This window comes from Pseudorca crassidens, chromosome 13 (assembly GCF_039906515.1).
Source record: "Pseudorca crassidens isolate mPseCra1 chromosome 13, mPseCra1.hap1, whole genome shotgun sequence".
NCBI classification, from domain to species: Eukaryota; Metazoa; Chordata; class Mammalia; order Artiodactyla; family Delphinidae; genus Pseudorca; species Pseudorca crassidens.
Genome location: NC_090308.1, coordinates 38,945,756 through 38,966,725, shown reverse-complemented (window position 1 = coordinate 38,966,725; position 20,970 = coordinate 38,945,756). Strand labels below are relative to the sequence as shown.

Sequence of the window (20,970 nt, the reverse complement as noted above, 5' to 3'; positions counted from 1 at the left end):
AAATACTGAGCAATAAAGAGCAAGTCAATCACCACAGCCCTGGGAGTCCTGGGTCTGAGTCCTAAAGAACTTATGAAATTTAAAAAGCATGGTCTTTTTTCACCCAGAAGGTTGGAGTAAAGGGGTTTACTCAATAGCAATAGCCACAGAGATTGAATTGAAACCTAAGCAACCTTTTTATTAAAAAAGCAGGACGAAAATGTGGTTCACAGTTCTAACACAGAACTCTGCCTAAGTAACTCAATCTACTTCTGCCATTGCCATTTGGAGGAAAACAAACAGTAAGTCTGTGGGAAAAAAAAGAAAAGCATGGTCTTTTCATTGACCTGTGTGTGTGTGTGTGTGTGTGTGTGTGTGTGTGTGTGTGTATCGGATTGAGGGTGGGGTGGGGTGTGTATAGGGAATACATGTTTATGATGGATGAGAGATTTAAGTCCAATTTTCTATTTTCTTTCACTCAACAGGCAAAAGAGTCTCATGTGCTCAACTTCTTCCTTCTTAGTACTTATTTGAAGCCTTAAGGCTATTTTCTCTAAGTGTACATGATTGGTAATGGGTGTTAATCATGTCAACTAGACTCTGCACGTGTGTTAGCTAATTCTTTACCCTTCTTTGGTCTACAAATGTCTTGACTTTCTTAAAAATCTTAGTTCCTTAAGAAGGCACTAACTGAGAATTTACATTGTTGGAAATTTCCGGAAAACTACTGGGCTTCATTTCTAGGGACTGTCATGTACATTATCTGTGCAGACTCCTGGACACCCTTCTGCACACAAGGCCAGTCCTAACTGTGGCTTCTCTGTTGTTTCCATGGTCCATGTCTGGTAAAAGTGGGGCTGCTCTATTTAATCAACAGCCTAGATGACTTTATTCTTTAGTTATATGATGTAACCTTTTTGGAAAACTATTTAGCAAAATGCGCTATGAGCCCTGATGATACCTAAATACTCATATCCAGTCAAAATTCAATAGTTTGTAATTTACCCACAGAAAAATAATTTAAAGAAAAACAACATACACAAGCAATGTGAATGAAGAAATTCACTGCAGTGTTATTAACAGTTACATTGGAGGTGACTTAATTGTTCAACAAGAGGGAAATGGCTGAATAAATATCAAAGCAAGTCAATGAAATACTATGCAGTTGCTAAAGTAGTCATTATGAACATTATGTAATAACATGAAAATGTCATGATATAATGTTAATTAAATAAAACATAACAAACATCATATTACCTCATCATTACAACTTCAGAACATATGTAAGCATGAATAAGTACTAGGAGTAAGAATTGCATAGTGTGTACTGTAATGGTAGAAGTTGTGGATGTTCTCCATTTCTTTTTCTACTTTCTATATTGTCATAATTTGGCTTGTACAACGGAAACAAGTTTTGAGTAAGCGATAAATAATTGAACATGATCTACAAAATTCACAACACTATTCAAAGTATGTTCAGGTATAACTTTGTAGATCAAGGTTAAGTTGTACTATTTAAATTAATAATTATATGGATAATTCAATACATGTAGTCACTTTTGTTTTTCAGTTGGTGTATCTAGAAAAAACAGAGACTAAAGGTAGTGAATCAGAAGTAGAAGACATAGAATGTTGCCTCAACTATGCCACTAACAGACCGTTTAACCTGAAACAGTTTCTTCTCCTGAAACTGAATTTTCTCACTTGTAAAACTCAGGAATTGGACAAGAACATTTTTTAGGTAACTCTCCTATCTAAAGTTCTGTGATACCGAGCTTATAGTCCTTTATTCAAACCCTATCTAATGTTTACCGCCTCTAGTCAGGCACTATCTTGCATGCTAATAATATTTATTACTGTTATTGTATTTATTTAGAACACCTGCTGAAAATGTGACTTAATTAAATCCCAAATGATTGTAAGTTTTATCCACTATTTCTTCCCAAATCCCTATCAATCCTAGGAATTTTATTGTTGGAGTTGCACAGGATAAAAATTGTATATACATGATCACTCTATCTGAAAAGAAAAAATAAAGTATCAGTAGCTTCTTCATACATGCTTCTTCTTTTTAAACTCCTTCAAGATAAAAAAAACATTTTATGACCAATTTAAATTTTGCAATTTAGGTAGAAGTTCATAGAATGATGAAACAAAGTTTTCCATAAAAATATGACTAGATCAGGTACAATTTTCTTGTTAATTGTAACAGGTAACTATAAATAATTTAAAAATTGGTAAGATAGAATCAGGAGTGAGGAAATCAATTTGCTTATGAATATAAAACAAAAGACTGAGGATATTTAAAAATAAACTCCAGCAAGAAACTTCAAAGAATCTGTAAAACAAAATATAATATATTCTAATTCTTACCACCTTAGAACTAACTGGAATCATCACAAATAAGCTTCAAAGTGAGGTCCATCCAGAGGCAGCTTACTTTTTGACATTTTCAGTGTCACAGGAAGGAAACCAGTTACCTCTAATCAGAGACTTTGGTATTTAATTCAACTCAGGAGCTAACCACCTACAGGAAATGAAAAGACAGAACACAAAGTCTGCTAAAGCAGGTTGTTTTGATATTCAGTAAAACTCTGCTCCAGTACCCTGGCATTCTCAACTTTATTGAATGTGAGGGTTCATAATGAACACAGCATGTTAACGTCTGATTTCAGTAAGGAAACTCCACCTCTTTCTCTCTGCTCCCTATTTTTGTGTTTGACAAGAAGCTCTTCCTTCTGTAGATAAACTCATAAAACTTTATCTGATATGGCACAAGGTAAAAGTTTGAATGAATCACAAAACATTTAGGCTTTGTGGCAACCAACCAAATTTCATAAAATCTTTCCTCAAACAGCTTACAGTATGCACTGTAAAGTCATTTATCCAACAAGTATCTATAGAATATTTATTTGTACCTGCACATAGCATTTTTTTTAAGTGCAAGAAAGGAAAAAAAAAATCACAAAATATTCAGCACCAGCAACCCTAAAGTTTTAAATTCCATGGGCTTTGAGGTTTGATTATTTAGCTCAAGTTGTGGGTCAGATAAGAGACATTCTGGTCAAAGGACTTATTATTTTAGATATTTTATCTCCTGAGTAATACTGGTGATATAGAGACTCCAGGAATGTATGGTCAGGGAAGGTGCAGAGAGCAACATCAGAGCTTGTTGAGAGGCTGGAGAAAGAGCTACAGCAAGAGATTAAATAAACTATTCCCCAGACCACTGTTTGTCATTTACGTTAATGACCACTTGCCCAGAAAGCAGGGAAAGAATTGACTCCAATAAAGCCTATTTAGCATGTCTGTTCATCAATCAAACATTTACTAGGTTTTTCCCATGCACCAAACACTGTGCCAGGTATGGGATCTGGCAATGACTACCAAGACAGCCCCTAACAAGAGCAAATATTCATTTCAAAGCCACTGACCTAAAATGGCTTTTTTTTTCTGAAAAATGTTAACAGCTTTTTTTTCCCTCTAGTTTTTAATCCAATGAACATTTCACTAATTCTTTATGGTTCTGCCATTTAGATGTTTGGTTTTTGAACTAAGGCCATTGAAAGAAGGTTGAGAGGCCATTAAGACTGATTAGGATAAAATACTAGCAAGGTCCTTTAGGTTTTTGTCTACTGAGATTGTACCATGAAATCCTCCTCAGGGACATCTGTCTAATAACTACAACTATTTACTTCTAATTAATTTTTTAAAACTGTTTGGTGTGGCATCACTGGGGCTGATGGAGCAAGGGGAAAGTTAAAGTTTTTGCCCCATTTTTAGAATTCATTTTTTCCCATTTCTCTCTTATTAATTGAGTGCTAATATCTAAGCTACATGCCCTTTTTTGGCGGTACGTGGGCCTCTCACTGTTGTGGCCTCTCCCGTTGCGTAGCACAGGCTCCAGATGCGCAGGCTCAGTGGCCATGGCTCACGGGCCCAGACGCTCCGCGGCATGTGGGATCTTCCCGGACCGGGGCACGAACCCGTGTCCCCTGCATCGGCAGGCGGACTCTCAACCACTGCACCACCAGGGAAGCCCCATCTACGTGCCCTTTTTGACCATAGTCTTTCTAATTGACCAAAATTTTAGATGTGGGAAATGCAAGAATTATGCACATTTCTGTCAGGTCTTACCCTGAGAAAATTTTACATGGTTCTCCTTGCTCTTCCCTTACTTTATACCATCCAGTATATCTGTGATTTCAAGAACAGCTCTGTAATTTGAAATTTAGTTTCTAAATTTCAAGAGTGACTTTTCAGCCATCTGCTATTGATTTATTGTTAACTTTTAGTTCTGGAATAGGGTTTTAGAGCTTAATTTCATTGGAATTTATCTAGTCAATTCCATTAATTTATGCTAAGGTTGTGAGGATCGTTTCTGAATCACACAATTTGTTTCAGTGGAAACCAAATGGGAAGAGGTTTCCAGACTCCCATCAGTGTTCTTTTTGCCACATCTTTTTTAAAAAAAATTTTACCTTCACTTATTCCTTCTTTTTTTAATTTATTTTTTAATTGAAGTATAGTTGATTCACAATGTTTCAGGTGTACAGCAAAGATTTAGTTATACATATATATATTCTTTTTCTGATTCTTTTCCATTACATCTTCTTATTCTGGCTTTTAAGATGCAATATTGTATATAAATAATTGCTGAGCATTGTTTAAATAAATATCTCTGATAATAACCAGCAAAGGAAACACTGGAACCCAGCTAGTAAATTTCGTGAAGAGACATAATGCCTGAAAAATCGAGACAATGAGAGAAAGAAAACAAGAGTTCTCTCAGTCTCTCTTGATCTCAGTCAATTCTCAAGAAAAAAATTCTCCTCTATCTAGGCTTGTTTCTTATGAAGACTAGAGCGTCCGTGTGGAATTATCTCAAACACTGGATTGTGGATAGAAAAACTCTCTGAGAAACAGATCGAAAGTACAATCTTGATGTTGCCATGGTATATTTTAATAGCACCCCTGAAATGGGTTAAAAAACATAGTTTGGGGCTTCCCTGGTGGCACAGTGGTTGAGAGTCTGCCTGCCGATGCAGGGGACACGGGTTCGTGCCCCGGTCCGGGAGGATCCCACGTGCCGCGGAGCGGCTGGGCCCGTGAGCCATGGCCGCTAAGCCTGCGCGTCCGGAGCCTGCCGTCCACAACGGGAGAGGCCACAGCAGTGAGAGGCCCGCGTACCGCGGGAAAAAAAAAAAAAAAAAAAAAAAACATAGTTTGTCTGACTCCACTTACGTGGAACTCCAAAGTCATTTTGGTAACAGAAACTGATCTAAACTGTTATTAAACTATTTTTTTTAAGGGATAAAAATTGCTTTGGTAAGAACTTTAAAATTCAAAAATCTATTAATGAACCAGTCCAACAAAGCCTAGTAAAATGAAGGATCTGTATCTTTATTCATTCATCTTGATTCAAAATGAATGTATCTTTAATCTTTTATGGTTATAGATAGAAGGAAAAAATTTTCTGCATCTAAATGTACTTGATGAAAAATTAGATATAAATATTGATATATGTCCTTAAAATTGCATTTCTCAGGGAAATATCCATTTAGCTTCTGAGAGTTTTTTTGTGAACACAATTGATACAAAGGAAAAGATATCAGGGCTTTCTAAATTAAAAGTATCTGATAAGTAATGTTAGAAGATTTTTGAAAAGTCCAACATAGTAAAAATTGTACAGATAAAATTGGAATAAAGAAATAATAAAAGAAAATAAATTAGCTAAACTGTCAAGCTTTCTTAATTTATTGAAGGAAGTGTTTAGGGGATTAAGTGTGGATTCTTACATGCTCATACTTCAAGGTGAGATAATGTTGGCATAACCATTTAGCACCTCCCTCAGTCTTGTCCACATTGTTTGGCAAGCTTCAGGTGGATGCTTCTGTGGTACGGTAATATCTTCTCTTTGGATATACTTTTCATCTCAAAACAATGTATAAACATTACACCTCCAGTTCTAGGAGATCTTGAGGCACAAAGTAAAATCAGAATGGATGTGATCATGGAAATATCCACAGTGAGGCGTTAACATCTACAGTTAACTATGTCAGCCTCAGACTTCCTGCTGTACTATCCACTGTTTCACACAATTCAGCCAGCTGACTCATGCATAACCTTAAGGCTCATCAGAATAAATTAATGAGTAAAGATTTGGAGATTATACTATAGTTTATTGAGGTACCCAGAGATTTCTAACTTTTTCTTTCTAAGTCACATATAAAGTATATAGTTTGGGATGGAATGAAAATATGTAGTTATTTTAATAAAAGCTAGGAAGTTTCTTTTTGCAAAAACAGCATTAGTGACATAACCCTTTTTATCTCCCTATGGTAACATGCTTAGACTTCAATAAAAATGAGAAATGTATATAAGTATTTATTTCACAAACTGGTGGATCAAACTATCACAAGTTCTAACAGTATACTTTCCTGTTTTCAATATAGCAAAATATAATTTTCCTAGTTAGCAGGTTAATGAACATCTATTCTGATAATCCATTGTCAGTTGCTGTTTTCACTGTGGGTGGCTGAGTTTAAATGGACTTTTTTCCTTGTTCTTAGATGACATGGGCTTTGTTTGTCTCGCCTGGCATCCTGAGAAGTGTCTGTGGCATGACTGTGTCTCTGCCTTTCCAGCTCATTCTTTTCTTTAATTTTTGATTTTCTAAAAAGTCAACATTCACATTCCCCAATGTCTTCACCTTGACTTGCTCAAAACATTGAGTGTTGTAGATAATACTAGTGTGATTTTATTGCTTTGTTTTAGGTTTTCTGTTTCCTTTTTTAACTACCACAAATAATGTATTGAACACATATGCACTTACATTTTAGTAGAATATAAAAACAGAAAGAGAACAAGGACAGTTTGCTTTTTAGATTCATCATGAGAATTTTCAGTCATTATTTTTTTAAAAGTTTCTCAAATGTAGTGAATAACAGCATATGCTCTCTTTTGAGCATACTCAAATCTGAATTTGAATGTCAAAGTCCAGTTTTTGTTCCTCTATAATTTTCAGCAAAATTCCTAGGTAAAATTACAGACCAATAATCAAAGGGAACGAGGAGATTATGTGATACAGTATCCTTGATTTGTTTCAGAAAAATTTGGTATTGTTAAATTCACTAACCATCCTGGCTTTTCCTTTTAGTGACTTAGCGGCCTTGAAATAATTTTAATCCTATTGAAGACTTTATGTATCAGTCATGAATTAATCCTACTAAGACGACTTATAATTTTTAATACATATGGACATTAATGAAAATTTGCACATCAGGAAGTTTTTCATCAGAAAAAATGGGTTCAGTTTCTTTCATAGTTATTTGTGATTCTGTGTGTGATTGTATGTGCATTTAGGCCTACTTATACTATCACCTAATTTTTTAATAGATGAGATTATCATTAATTTTTCAACTAAGAGGACTTAATTTGGAATTTAAGAATACAGATACTAATGAAAAATAGGGTTGTCATCTGGATTTACTGGGGAAAATTGCAGTACCAAAATTACAGGCACTGTCCTTTATAATTCCTGGTATTGTATACTTTTGAGGGTATCCTGATATACCATTTGGCTTCCTTGTTTTACCTTCTTGTTTGCCAAGACAAGTCTCAGTGAGGTTGAAAAAAGGTATTTGGGGCCAAATAATACAGTGTGGTTGAAAAACATTTGCCTCATGTAAATATAGTTTTGGTGAGAGAATATCTAAGATTTGCCTCTCCAACAATAATACCATGTGATCTTGGAAACCTTCTGTTATTATGGCTTTAATTTATTTAAACATAAAATTTTATGGGCTTAATCAATATTGTTAAACATAAGATGATCCTTCACTCAAGTTGTTAGTTTGAAATTCTTCGTAAAATGAAAAGCCAGCAAAGAAGTGTTTGGTTTCAATATAACATTTTCTTCAAGAGGATTGTAGCAGAAATAGTTGTTTAGAAGAAAAAAAAAATCCTTAATATAATAAGGGGCATCCTAAAGAGATTGTTCTGCATCACATTGTAACTCATTGACTATTACTGAGAGAAAGATTTTCCAAAGTTATGATGTTATATATATTGCAGTCAGTCTTTGCTTGAATCTTGTGTCTACTTACTTGTAATGAATTATAAAGCAGCTGTTGCAATGACCCTGCTCCTCATCTTTTGTGTTGTGGTCGAGGCTTATAAGTGAAGGTTTTCTTCCCTAGTTGATGTACCAATGCTCCTGCAGATATGCTACATAAGCTGAAACTTTGCAGATATGCTACATAAGCTGAAACCTTGCTGAAACTGGCTAGTCAAGGACGATTGCACGACTTGTGGGAGTTTTGTGTGATTGCACGACTTGTGAGAGTTTTGTGTATCCACTCACAGCTCGTAACTACAAAACAAATTTTGTTTTCAAGGTTCATATAAGACCCAAGTTTAGAGTTCCTGGAAAATAATTCACATTACTTCTTGGGATGCTTCTATAATTCCTAGAATTATATTTTCAATGGCCGTCACCTTTATGCAACACTCTGCCATAATGCTCATCTTATTTTATTTTTTATTACCTGCAAATTTCTTTACTAATGGATTTCAGACCAGAGAAAATTACTCATCAGAGTTAACAGAGGAAGAAAAACATGCAATCTCCAATTCTGTTTCTCTCATTCCCGTTTTCCTCTTAATGATACATAAGAATGCAAATTATTGAAAATATTTTTTGATCCTTGAATAAGAAACCAGGAGGAAAAAAATCCCCAGGCCATTTATTATCCCTATTTATGTAACATGCAATGTCAATTAAGTCTCCCCAAACAATCACAAAGGTACTAATTTAATTGCAATTTTCTTGCCTTGTTAGCAGACTTCTTTGTGTCATTTGCTTCTTTTTTTAATTTGAATTTTATTTTTTTATACAGCAGGTTCTTATTAGTTATCTATTTTATACATATTAGTGTATATATGTCAATCCCAGTCTCCCAGTTCATCCCACCACCACCCCACCACCCCCCTTGCTTTCTCCCTTTGGTGTCCATGTTTGTTCTATACATCTCTGTCTCTGTTTCTGCCTTGCAAACTGGTTCATCAGTATCATTTTTCTAGATTCCACAAATATGCATTAATATATAATATTTGTTTTTCTCTTTCTGACTTACTTCGCTCTGTATGACAGTCTCTAGGTCCATCCACATCTCTACAAATGATCCAGTTTCATTCCTTTTTATGGCTGAGTAATATTCCATTACATATATGTACCACAACTTCTTTATCCATTCATCGGTGGGCATTTAGGTTGCTTCCATGACCTAGTTATTGTAAATAGTGTTGCAATGAACATTGGGGTGCATGTGTATTTTGAATTATGGTTTTCTTTCGGTGTATGCCCAGTAGTGGGATGGCTGGGTCGTATGGTAATTCTATTTTTAGTTTTTTAAGGAACCTCCATACAGTTCTCCATAGTGGCTGTATCAATTTACATTCCCACCAACAGTGCAAGAGGGTTCCCTTTACTCTACACCCTCTCCAGCATTTGTTGTTTGTAGATTTTCTGACGATGCCCATTCTAAACGGTGTGAGGTGATACCTCGTTGTAGTTCTTTTTTTTTTTTTTTTTGCGGTACATGGGCCTCTCACTGTTGTGGCCTCTCCTGTTGCGGAGCACAGGCTCTGGACGCCCAGGCTCAGTGGCCATGGCTCACGGGCCCAGCCACTCTGCGGCATGGGGGATCTTCCCGGACCGGGGCACAAACCCGTGTCCCCTGCATCGGTAGGCAGACTCTCAACCACTGCGCCACCAGGGAAGCCCCTCATTGTAGTTTTGATTTGCATTTCTCTAATAATTAGTGATGTTGAGCATCTTTTCATGTGCCTCTTGGCCATCTGTATGTCTTCTTTGGAGAAATGCCTATTTAGGTCTTTTGCCCATTTTTGGATTGGGTTGTTTGCTTTTTTAATATTGAGCTGCATGAGCTGTTTATATATTTTGGAGATTAATCCTCTGTCCGTTGATTCATTTGCAAATATTTTCCCCCATTCTGAGGGATGTATTTTCGTCTTGTTTATAGTTTCCTTTGCTGTGCAAAAGCTTTTAAGTTTCATTTAGTCTCATTTATTTTTGTTTTTATTTCCATTACTCTAGGAGTTGGGTCAAAAAAGATCTTGCTGTGATTTATGTCAAAGAGCGTTCTCCCTGATCTTCTATCATAAAGAGATGGCAATTGTGTTCCTATACTGTTAGCATTCATGGCACAACCTTTCTTTTTCTATCATTTATCAAGGATTAAAGACCCCAGAGGAGTCATCAGGGTAGAAGTGGAGATTTATCCTCACACAATCCCAGGTTAAAATTCTATTTCTGCAATATTTTTGCTAAAAGGACAAGTTTCTTAAACTTCTTTATCTACAGTGTTATCATGTATAAAATAGGGCTAAGGACAGACGCCAAATAAATCATAATTATCTTAGGTCTCCACCTCAGACTATCTAAAATGAGGCTGATTTGTAAAAAGCTGAGCAAGAGGATTAGAACAACAGTGAAAATGTACATAACTTATGTCATGAAAGATCTATGAAAACATCCTTCAGAAACAGTAACTCTCTCACTTATGTAGGATAATTTGTAGTGTCCGTAAGGTAGGCAAAAAGACAGATGTTATTTCCTTTACTATCAATAGGAACCCTGGGATGGGAGGTGAGGTGGGTGTGATTGCTGAATCTTCTATCTGTCTATATTTACCAATTTGTGAGTGTGTGTGTGTGTGTGTGTGTGAATATATGTGTATGGTGTAGGTGTGTGGAGATGTAGCTGTGTACGTGAATTGCTAGGGTTTAGGACTCAAAGTGACACTCACTTGTTCTGTGATCTGGACTCTTAATTGTGGTTTCCTCATATTTAAAAGTGGGTAATTTCTGAGCCCCACATCAGGTTTCCGAACCTGGGGGTCTGGCAACGGGAGGAGGAATTCCTAGAGAATCAGACTTTGAAGGCTAGCGGGATTTGATTGCAGGACCTCGACAGGACTGGGGGAAACAGAGACTCCACTCTTGGAGGGCACACACAAAGTAGTGTGCGCATTGGGACCCAGGGGAAGGAGCAGTGACCCCAGGGGAGACTGAACCAGACCTACCTGCTACCTGCAGAGGTGGCAGGTGGCTGTGGCTCACGGTGAAGACAAGGACACTGGCAGCAGAGGTTTGGGAAGAGCTCCTTGGCGTGAGCCCTCCAAGAGTCCACCATTAGCTCCACCAAAGAGCCCAGGTAGGCTCCAGGGTTGGGTTACCTCAGGTCAAACAACCAGCAGGGAGGGAACCCAGCCCCATCCATCATCAGTCAAGCAGATTAAAGTTTTACTGAGCGCTGCCCACCAGAGCAACAACCAGCTCTACCCACCACCAGTCCCTCCCATCAGGAAACTTGCACAACCCTCTTAGATAGCCTCATCCACCAGAGGGCAGACAGCAGGAGCAAGAAGAACTACAATCCTGAAGCCTGCAGAACAAAAAGCACAATCACAGAAAGATAGACAAGATGTAAAGGCAGAGTACCAGAAAAAGGAACAAGATAAAACCCCCAAAAAACAACTAAATGAAGTGGAGATAGGCAACGTTCCAGAAAAAGAATTCAGAATAATGATAGTGAAGATGATCCAGGACCTCGGATAAAGAATGGAGGCAAAGATCGAGAAGATGCAAGAAATGTTTAACAAAAACCTACAAGAATTAAAGAACAAACAAACAGAAATGAACAATGCAATAACTGAAATGAAAACTACACTAGAAGGAATCAATAGGAAAATAACTGAGGCAGAAGAACGGATAAGTGACCTGGAAGACAGAATGGTGGAATTCACTGCTGCAGAACAGAATAAAGAAAAAAGAATGAAGAGAAATGAAGACAGCCTAAGAGACCTCTGGGACAACATTAAATGCAATAACATTCGCATTATAGGGGTCCCAGAAGGAGAAAAAGGACCAGAGAAAATATTTGAAGAGATTATAGTCAAAAACTTCCCTAACATGGGAAAGGAAATAGCCACCCAAGTCCAGAAATGGCAGAGAGTCCCATACAGGATAAACCCAAGGAGAAACATACCGAGTAAAATTTGAGTAATCAAATTGGCAAAAATTAAAGACAAAGAAAAATTATTGAAAGAAACAAGCAACACATGCACCCCAATGTTCACTAAAGCACTATTTACAATAACCAAGAAATGGAATCAACCTAAATATCCATTGACAGATGAATGGGTAAAGATGTGGTACATATATACAATGGAATATTGCTCAGTCATAAAAAACAATGAAATAATGCCATTTGCAGCAACATGGATGGACCTAGAGATCATCATACTAAGTGAAGTCAGAGAAAGACAAATATCATATGATATCACTTCCATGTGGAATCTAAAAAGATGATACAAATCAACTTATTTACAAAACAGAAACAGACTCACAGACTTCAAAAACAAATTTATTGTTACCAAAGGGGAAAGATGTGGGGGAGAGAGAAATTAGGAGGTTGGGATTAACCTATACACACCACTATATATAATATAGATAATCAACAAGGACCTACTGTACAGCACAGGGAACTCTACTCAATACTCTGTAATAACCTATGTGGGAAAAGAATCTGAAAAACAATAGATATATGTATATGTATAACTGAATCACTTTGCTGTACACCTAAAACTAGCACAACATTGTAAATCAACTATGCTCCAATATAAAATAAAAATTAAATAAAAAAAGAAAGCAAATGCCTTCAATGCCCACCATTTTCTCTTAACTTTTTTTTATTATAAAATGAAGCACAAATAAATAAAACCTCACAAAATCAGTGTATAACTTAACATGTCGTTATAAACACCCTTGTAAACACCACCCAGATCAAGAAATAGAGCTTTACCAGATACCCCAGAAGCTCCTCTATGTGCCCATCACAATCATAACCTTTTGTGGCCCCCTAAAACTAACCACTACTCTAATTTTTATGGTGATCACTTGCTTGGCTTTCTTTATAGTTTTATCACCAAGTGTCCATCTCTAGACCCTATAATTACATTTTATCCATTTTTTAAGCAATATATATTTTAAGTCTCTATTAATCTACTAGTTCCCTCCTCTATTCCTTTCTCTTTCTTTCTGTTGAAGAATCCAAGTAATTCACACAGGAAATTTCCCACAGTATGAATTTCATTGACTGGACACTCATGGTGGAGTCAATATAGTTTCCCCTGTCCTCTGTGTTTCCTGCAAATTGGCAACTGGATCCAGATGCACGATCAGAATGTTTACCCTTTTGGCATGACTATAGTTAGTGTTGGGTTTGTTCATCATTGTCTGGTTGTCTCTCTTTCTGGATGTTATCCAGCCATTCATGCTCAAAGCCTAGAACCATTAATTCACATCATAAAATTGTATTTATTCAAATTCTATAATTTTATTTTCATGTATTGGTTTAAATACTTTAAAAAAGTTATGTTTCCTCTCATATACTATTTGTTCCCCCAGTGGTATAGTTTATACAAATAAGGCTTGTTTGTTTCCCTTTTATGCACCAGTTTTCAGGATAATGAATTGCAAGTATTATCCTTTTTGAAGCTCAAACTGATTCATGGAAACTTGACCGGTTGTTTCCTAAATTCTTTGGCATGATATTAGTGGTCTTTGATAGTTCCAGATTCATCCTCTACATTTCCTCCTTCAAACATGTAATTATCCATTTCTCTTTGAAACACTGGTTTCTTTAAGTGGGAAATGATATTTCAAAAGAATAATCTGGGTGCCAAAAGCTTGTGATTTTTTTTCTAGGCCTTTTCAATGGACAGGACTGGAAAATGTACGTATATGCATTTACACATATATTTAAATATATGTACATAAAATCTCATGACTTAATACTGATACTTTCAATGCATATTTAATACTAATGAGTTTTTACTTAACCTCTTCTAAGTAGACTCATTTCTTCAGTATTCCACACCAAATGTTCTGTTCTTAAGGACACAGGGAATGATAGAATTAGTATATCTCATAATAATTAAATTGTTTTTTTCTACACACAGAACATCCTCAGAATAACAATATTCTGTATGATTCATGAGAACAGGTAATTGTTTTACATATGCTCTCCCCGGTCATCTACTACTTTTTAAAAATCGTTGTACTGTATTTACATTGTCAGAGAGTCTAGCTATTACAAATGCTGTCTCTCTTTTAACTCTCATTTAATTTTGGTTCTCCAAGTAAATATTTATTTAAAGATACATTTTCTTTCCTTCATTTCCTTAAATATGTTGTTCTATTTTCTTATGGCATGAAGCATCGCTGTCAAAAAATCTGACGAAAATCTTTTTTTTTTAATGATGTTATTTCCCCCTATATGTTGTCATTTTCTCACTTTTTTCACAGTTGATTATTTTGCTAAAAAGTGATTGATAGTAGTTATTCTAGAGAATAACCAATAACCCTGGATTTAGGCCTTGTGGGACCTGAGGCACAGAAACCATCTGAGCCTATAAGAATTCTTACCTACAGGAGTATAACAATAAATTTGTGCTATTTAAGCTACTAAATTTGTGATAATTTGTTATAGCAGCTATAGAAAAACTTATACAGAGGCTTTGCATTCAGCTACTAATTGAAGTTGCTACTCTCAAATTGGCCCACTGTCCTTCAAAATGAATACTATTGGCTATTTAGAGATTCTCCTGGACTCAGGTCCATCAAATGTTCAGTAGGCTACTTCTGCTTCTTTTCATCAAGTTGCTGATGCAATCCAAGTCTTTTAGCTGAAATAAATTTGTTCCCTGCAGCTTGTATTTTGCGGTTCTTAGGGATATCTTGTAAACTAGTTTCGTTATTAGAGTTGCCCAGAGGTTTTCATTTTTGTATTTAGTTTCTCTATTTTTTTATGGGGATTCAGAGAGATTAAAAGCTATGCTGCTGCCATCTTCCCAGAATCTGTCTAACACTACTGTTCTCTTGTTAGTCTATGACTATTACCCAAAACATCATCTCCTTTTATGAATATTCTATAATTAACCTCATCTGATCTATGCCTGCCAAGAACTGTTGTCCTCATCTCTCTCAGTACTTCTGAATTCCATTACTACATATACTATACTATGTGGGCATGTGCCTATTAATATGCTACTTTGGAAATGCCACTCGATTATTCCTGCTGAGTGATATTTAGTTTTCCTTGGCTGTGGACAGCAACCATGTTCACTATATTTTAGTCACTTTCTGGTTGCACCTAGGATGGTACCAAACACCCAGTAGGCATTTTATACATTTGGTTAAATCTGTGTCTAATGCACATAATGATTTTTCAGTAAGAAAATCCAAAAGAATTCCAAGAGAAACAACTAAAAAGCTGTTATAACCAATGAAAAAATTTTGTAATGGTCAATGGAAAAAAAAAGAAAAAATACAAAAATATATACGGATTTCGTAAGTACCAGAAAAAACTATTTAAAAACTATGATACAAAGATTCCGTTCATAATAGCAATCAAAAATATAAATGACTATGCAACAGACTTGCTGAGAAAGTTATATGACCTAAATGCAAATCCTTATGGAGGGGCAAAAGAGAATATTTTATACATAGAAACATACAGGCCATGTTCTTGAGTGTGATTAATTGTCAGAAATAATACCGTATTAGTATCAAAATAAGATTTAGGTGAATATACATGTTTCAGTAAGAAAGACCTTTCTAAGCATAATATAAAAGCCATAAATCATAGAATAAAGGTGGGAAGATTCAGTTCTCAATCTCTGTCTCTCCCCAAATAAAACTAGATCTTTGTAAATTAAAAACTAACGTTAAAAAATTAAAAATAAAATGATAAGCTGAGAAAAAAAACTTACATGTGTATATAAAAAAGTTTAATAATCTGTGTTGGTTACAGTATAATGTAATATAATAATCTTGTTTAGTCAACATATGTTTAAAACAAACTTATTCACTAAGATGCACATACTCCAACCTCTAAGCAATTTGCCCTAAGATCATCATGGATCTAGGAAAATATTTCATTCTAAGTGTATTAATCATAGTATGATTTATAATTTAACAAATTGGAGATATGACAAATGTGAGAAACATAAATTTCCTAAAATACAGGATTGACCAAATTAATTATACCTCAGTAATACTAAGATATATAGGTATCAATTAAGAATAATGTTGGTTGTGTTTGTGTGTGCACGTGTTTGAGTGCATTGACTAGGAAGATATTTACAGTATTTTAAAATGGCAAAGCAGCTTACAGAAAGTGAGTACAGATTACTCCATCTCTTTTTAAGGAAAAAACTCTGAACCTTTCTGAAAAAGGGTTTTAGACTTTTCTACCATTTAATTATATTAAACTCATTTTAACCTTTGAAATATGTTCATGATAAAGGAGATCATTTGCTGTTGTTGATGTTTGTTTACATCATCTAGTGGAAAAGCTGTTATTTGTATTTCTACTTCCCTTTCTATACAAAGATAACGCTGTTCATATCTTTGTTAATAGGAGCTTTTCTTGTTATCAGCAATTATTTAATTACAATAAAAATTTACTTAAATAGACTTACGTATATCCAGCCATCTGGAATTAAGTAGAAAAGAACAAAATTTGGAGTCATACACTTAAGAGAGAAAAAAGCGCTTAAATAAATAAATGACTAATTCAGTCATTCAGGTTAATAATTTCTGGCTATGTAATTTGAGTCAGGCAGTTTGAAATTGATATATGAAAAATATATAGAATTACATGTAAATGTGTAGATTAAAAAACTAACAAACTTATTACCTCACTTAATGTGGATTTAAAACCTTGCCCTCAGATGACCAGCACACAGTAAAGATATTACAGTCTTGTATTCTCTCAGATTTTAGTCTGTCACTCTATAAACTCTATAAATGTTAAGGAGAATTGGACTCATGTAAACATATTCATGGCATGTCAATCAACAGTGTTGAGGCAAAGAAAGGAAGAAAACCGAGTAACTCCTCAAATGATAAATAGGAATACATTTCAGTAGTTTGGGTTGAAATTTTGTTTTTATTTCATATTGGACAACTTTTCATTATGTAGATGCAAAATAAGTAACTGAACAATCTTTAGATTTCCACTCCATGCAAATTCAAATTCTGGGAAAAGGCTTGTAAGAGAGACTGACCATGCACTTGAGGCAGTTCCCTCTCTTTTAATGAGACTTTATTTTCTGATCACTAACAGATTTGGAGAAATTTCATTCTGTATTCTAGAATGCTTGACCCAGCCCACCAGCCTCCTAGATTGCTCCAGAGTCTGCCCAAAACAAGCTCAAGGATTATATTATAAATACTATTTAAAATGCTAAATGGTGAAGGCAGTTTTTCTCTCTAGAGAATGTTATGTTAAAACAAAATTAGAATTATTTGTCACTAATTTTCTTCACCTACTCACATGCAATTAACAAATATTTACTCATATTCTCACATTGTAATCAATGTTGTTTTTATATTAAAGTAAATTTTAAAATAATAATCTTTGAAAACATTTCAGTCAAGAAAAAATTCTGATTATAGAAGACTCTAGTTTTTGCTAAGCTTCCTTTCACTATGTCTATGTGGATTCTCTTGATTAAGTCATTCTTATTTCCTGAAAGTGAACGAGACCTGGTTTTATCCCTGTTAAAGATTAAAAGTTTCAAACAATAAGTGGTCAGTACAGTAACATGAATTTTAAAGAAAAAGAAGCCAGAAAGTTATATCTCACTCCTTTTCCCAGGCTCTATCACTAGTCCTATCGCTCCAGCATGGGTAAGGTAGGTAAAAGGAGAGAACTAAGGGGAGAGCTTGGAAAGTCTTCAAGTTCATGTTTATTTAAACCTTAATCTCTAGAAAGCTACTCTCTGAGTATTATCATATTTCACACCTACAATGGCTTGATTAGAAATTCTTGCTCACCTCTCTAGTTGAAGCAGAAAGTAGGAAGGTATGGTTTTCACACAGAATCAAGAAGAAATTGTAAATTTATAGACCAAACACTTTTAAAACAGGATGTGTGTTTTTTTTGCAATTCATGGGCATTTGTCCTACTAATTAAGCCAAGATCATTTTAATGAGAAATTCAGTCTAATATTGGTGAGTTATATTCTAAATAAAGGCCAGTCAAATATGAGAAGCAATTAAGAGGACAGAAAAAAAAAAAACAGGATGGAAATAAAACAGCATAAAAAAAAAGCAAAGAATGTTCTCTGCATTGCAATGTTAGACATCAAAGCAGCAAATCTATTGAAAGCACCCCAAAATTACAGGCACTTTAGAAAAATCAATTAATCTAAGAAAGCTATTAAGTAATTCTTGAGTTCTTATTGCAGTGCTAATTAAAGTTCATTTTGAATCTTTGAATTTTATCACAGAATTAAAATCACCAAACTAAAGTTCTCGCACTTAGTTGTTGGAAAATTTAGTTCATAGAAATAACTCCATTAACTAAAAATATGTGTATGAGTAGCATCAGAAAAATCTTTGAAAGGGTATACCAGAACTATTTTGTTTGATTGTTTCAAATGAGAAGAAAACCAATTCAACTCAGCTTAAGCGGAAAAGAATGTGTAATGGCTTGCACAACTGAAAATCCAGTTTGAGCAAATTTTGGTCACACACCCCAATTTACCACTATGGATGGATGGGTATGGGGGATGATGGACAGTTGAAGGGAGACATTAAGGTGCTTGACTGGCCAAGTCTGGACCAAGTGCTCTAACCCTGGAACTCTAGGCCAAAGTCAAAGGAATGTGGATATCTGAGCCAAAGTTGGAGGATGAAGGTTGCTTTAAGGATAAGGGAAAATGAATTTGGGATGGCATGATTTAAAAAAAGAAAGAGAAAAGAAAGATAAGAAAACAAAAGGGCAGCTTTTACTGAGTAGTTGGAGACTGCGGCTGAATTTCATTTTGTTCTTTTTTTAGATTTATATTCTCTGATGTGAAAACTAAAGTATTTGCAGTTATTCTTACTGTGGAGTGCAAAGTTAATAGCAAATTAAACTAGTAATAATACCCAAAGTGCTATTATATATAGAAAGCTTGGACTCCAGATAAGATGCTCCATATGAGTGAATTCTGAGGTCAATTAATTCACTAAAAGCCATGTACATCCAGGGCTTCTGGGCATTGCTGAATACAACAGTGATTCTTTGGGTATGAGGCAAGGTCATGCACTAGTCACCCTCCTCAGGAATATATCTGGATCAGAGTTAATGACAGAAATGTGTACATCAGGCCTTTGGCAAGAACACTGTGAGACTCTAAATTGATCTTGGTGCTTCTAATCTCTCCTTTGGGAATTTTAATCTGTTCAGTGAGTGGATCATGGGGTGGAGCTTAGGTCAAGAAACAGAAATTCAGTCTGTGGAATCAAAATATATTTCTCCATCCTTGTAAAAAAAAAAGGAGGCACATAGTTGGTGCATGCACGGTTTCAACATGATAGTGAAAAGGAAGCACTTAAAATAGGTTTATTAGAAATGAATATGGGTTTTGTTTTGCTATTACAATAAGTTTCTATGTAAAGCATTGTCATAAAGCTAATTTTCTGTGATATGTCTTTCCAAAGGTGGCTGTCTTAAGAAAGAATGGGTTACACCAAGCAAAACATATTATTTCTACATTGCAAATTAGAAATGGCACTTGATAATGTATGAGGCTTGTCTGTTTATTGTGATGACTTAAGTATGTAAAACTTCCATTCTCATAATTTATTTCTTCTTGAAATCAAATGAACTAATGTGTGATTTTGTTTCTTTCAAAACAAGCAAAAGCCTTAGTTCCAGGATTAAGGATAATCCTTAATCCTCAAATATGCACTAATAATATAAATTATAAGCAGCACTGTTGGTTATTTGACAAGTAAATAATCCATTATACCAAGATACCTCCTTGCTAAAAGCACACACAGAGTGAACCCTAATGTAAACTATGGACTTCAGGCGACAGTGATATGTCAGTGTAGGTTCATTGATTGTAACAAGTGTACCACTCTGTTATGAGATATTGGTAGTGGGGGATGTGTGTGTAGAGTGAACAGAGCGTGTATGGGAACTCTCTGTACTTTCCACTCAGTTTTGCTGTGAACCTAAAGCTGCTCTAAAAATTAAAGTTTATTAACTAAATAAAGCATAATAAATATGTTTCACGAAATTACATGTTACTCTAAAAAGCATCCCAATAATTATATTCATAGTGGCAGAAATTCAAGCTATTCATAAAACTTATACTCCCAATTTTTCTAGTTTACTTGTTTCCTTTAGGTAGTTCTTTCTCCCTTTCTCAATTATCTTATACTGATACCATTAACCTTAAAAAAAAATTCATTCCCAGAGTTTATATTATTTCTGAAGTACCCTTGAGATGGTCAACCCACTTTTGTAAAAGTATGAAGCACAAGCACTTTATCCTTCCAGAAATATTACATTTCACAGTTCGCTTTTGTGGAAAAGTCAGTAACAAACCACCACCCATCTGCTTGCTTAATAGAATATTTCAGTCAATGAGGCTGGTGTCTAGAGCCAGGCAGGCCTGGTGGCACTGGGCTTTAGCCAAACATCTCAAACTATTTTTCTAAATGTTTTAGGTCCAGCAAAATACAAATTTGGTTTTACCAAGTGCTCTTCTCTTTAATTTTTTAATTTGTGCACATTGTGAGGGAAATGTAATCCATCTGGTTCACTGGCACTTAATTCAACAAATTATTGTTTTGTAAGAGGAATCTGATATCTAAGAAGCCTTGTGAGCCTTCTTATGAGCGTTTGAAAACCTCTACTCTCCTCCTCCAAGACCCGTTAGAACCCCTGGGAAGTGGGGTTTTCCAAAGGCAAGTGGAACTCAGAGCTCAGAAGGCACTGTTTTAGTGAAAAATATTGTGCTCTTAATATTCCTCATCTGAGAAAAGTTTTGTCCACAACTACCAGAAGGATTATTAAAAATACAGTTTAGTGGATTTAATTATTAGGCTTTTGTTTCC

The 20,970-nt window shown here is 35.2% G+C and overlaps 1 long non-coding RNA gene across 1 annotated transcript in view; it reads right to left on the bottom strand.

Moving 5' to 3' along the window:
- Positions 1–1,028: 1,028 nt before the first annotated feature.
- The window catches only part of LOC137204587 (uncharacterized), a 129,874-nt gene continuing 109,932 nt past the window's right edge, over positions 1,029–20,970 (bottom strand). The window contains exon 4 of the long non-coding RNA XR_010933742.1: positions 1,029–2,506. This is a non-coding gene — a long non-coding RNA (uncharacterized lncRNA). The remainder of the gene's footprint in view (positions 2,507–20,970) is intronic.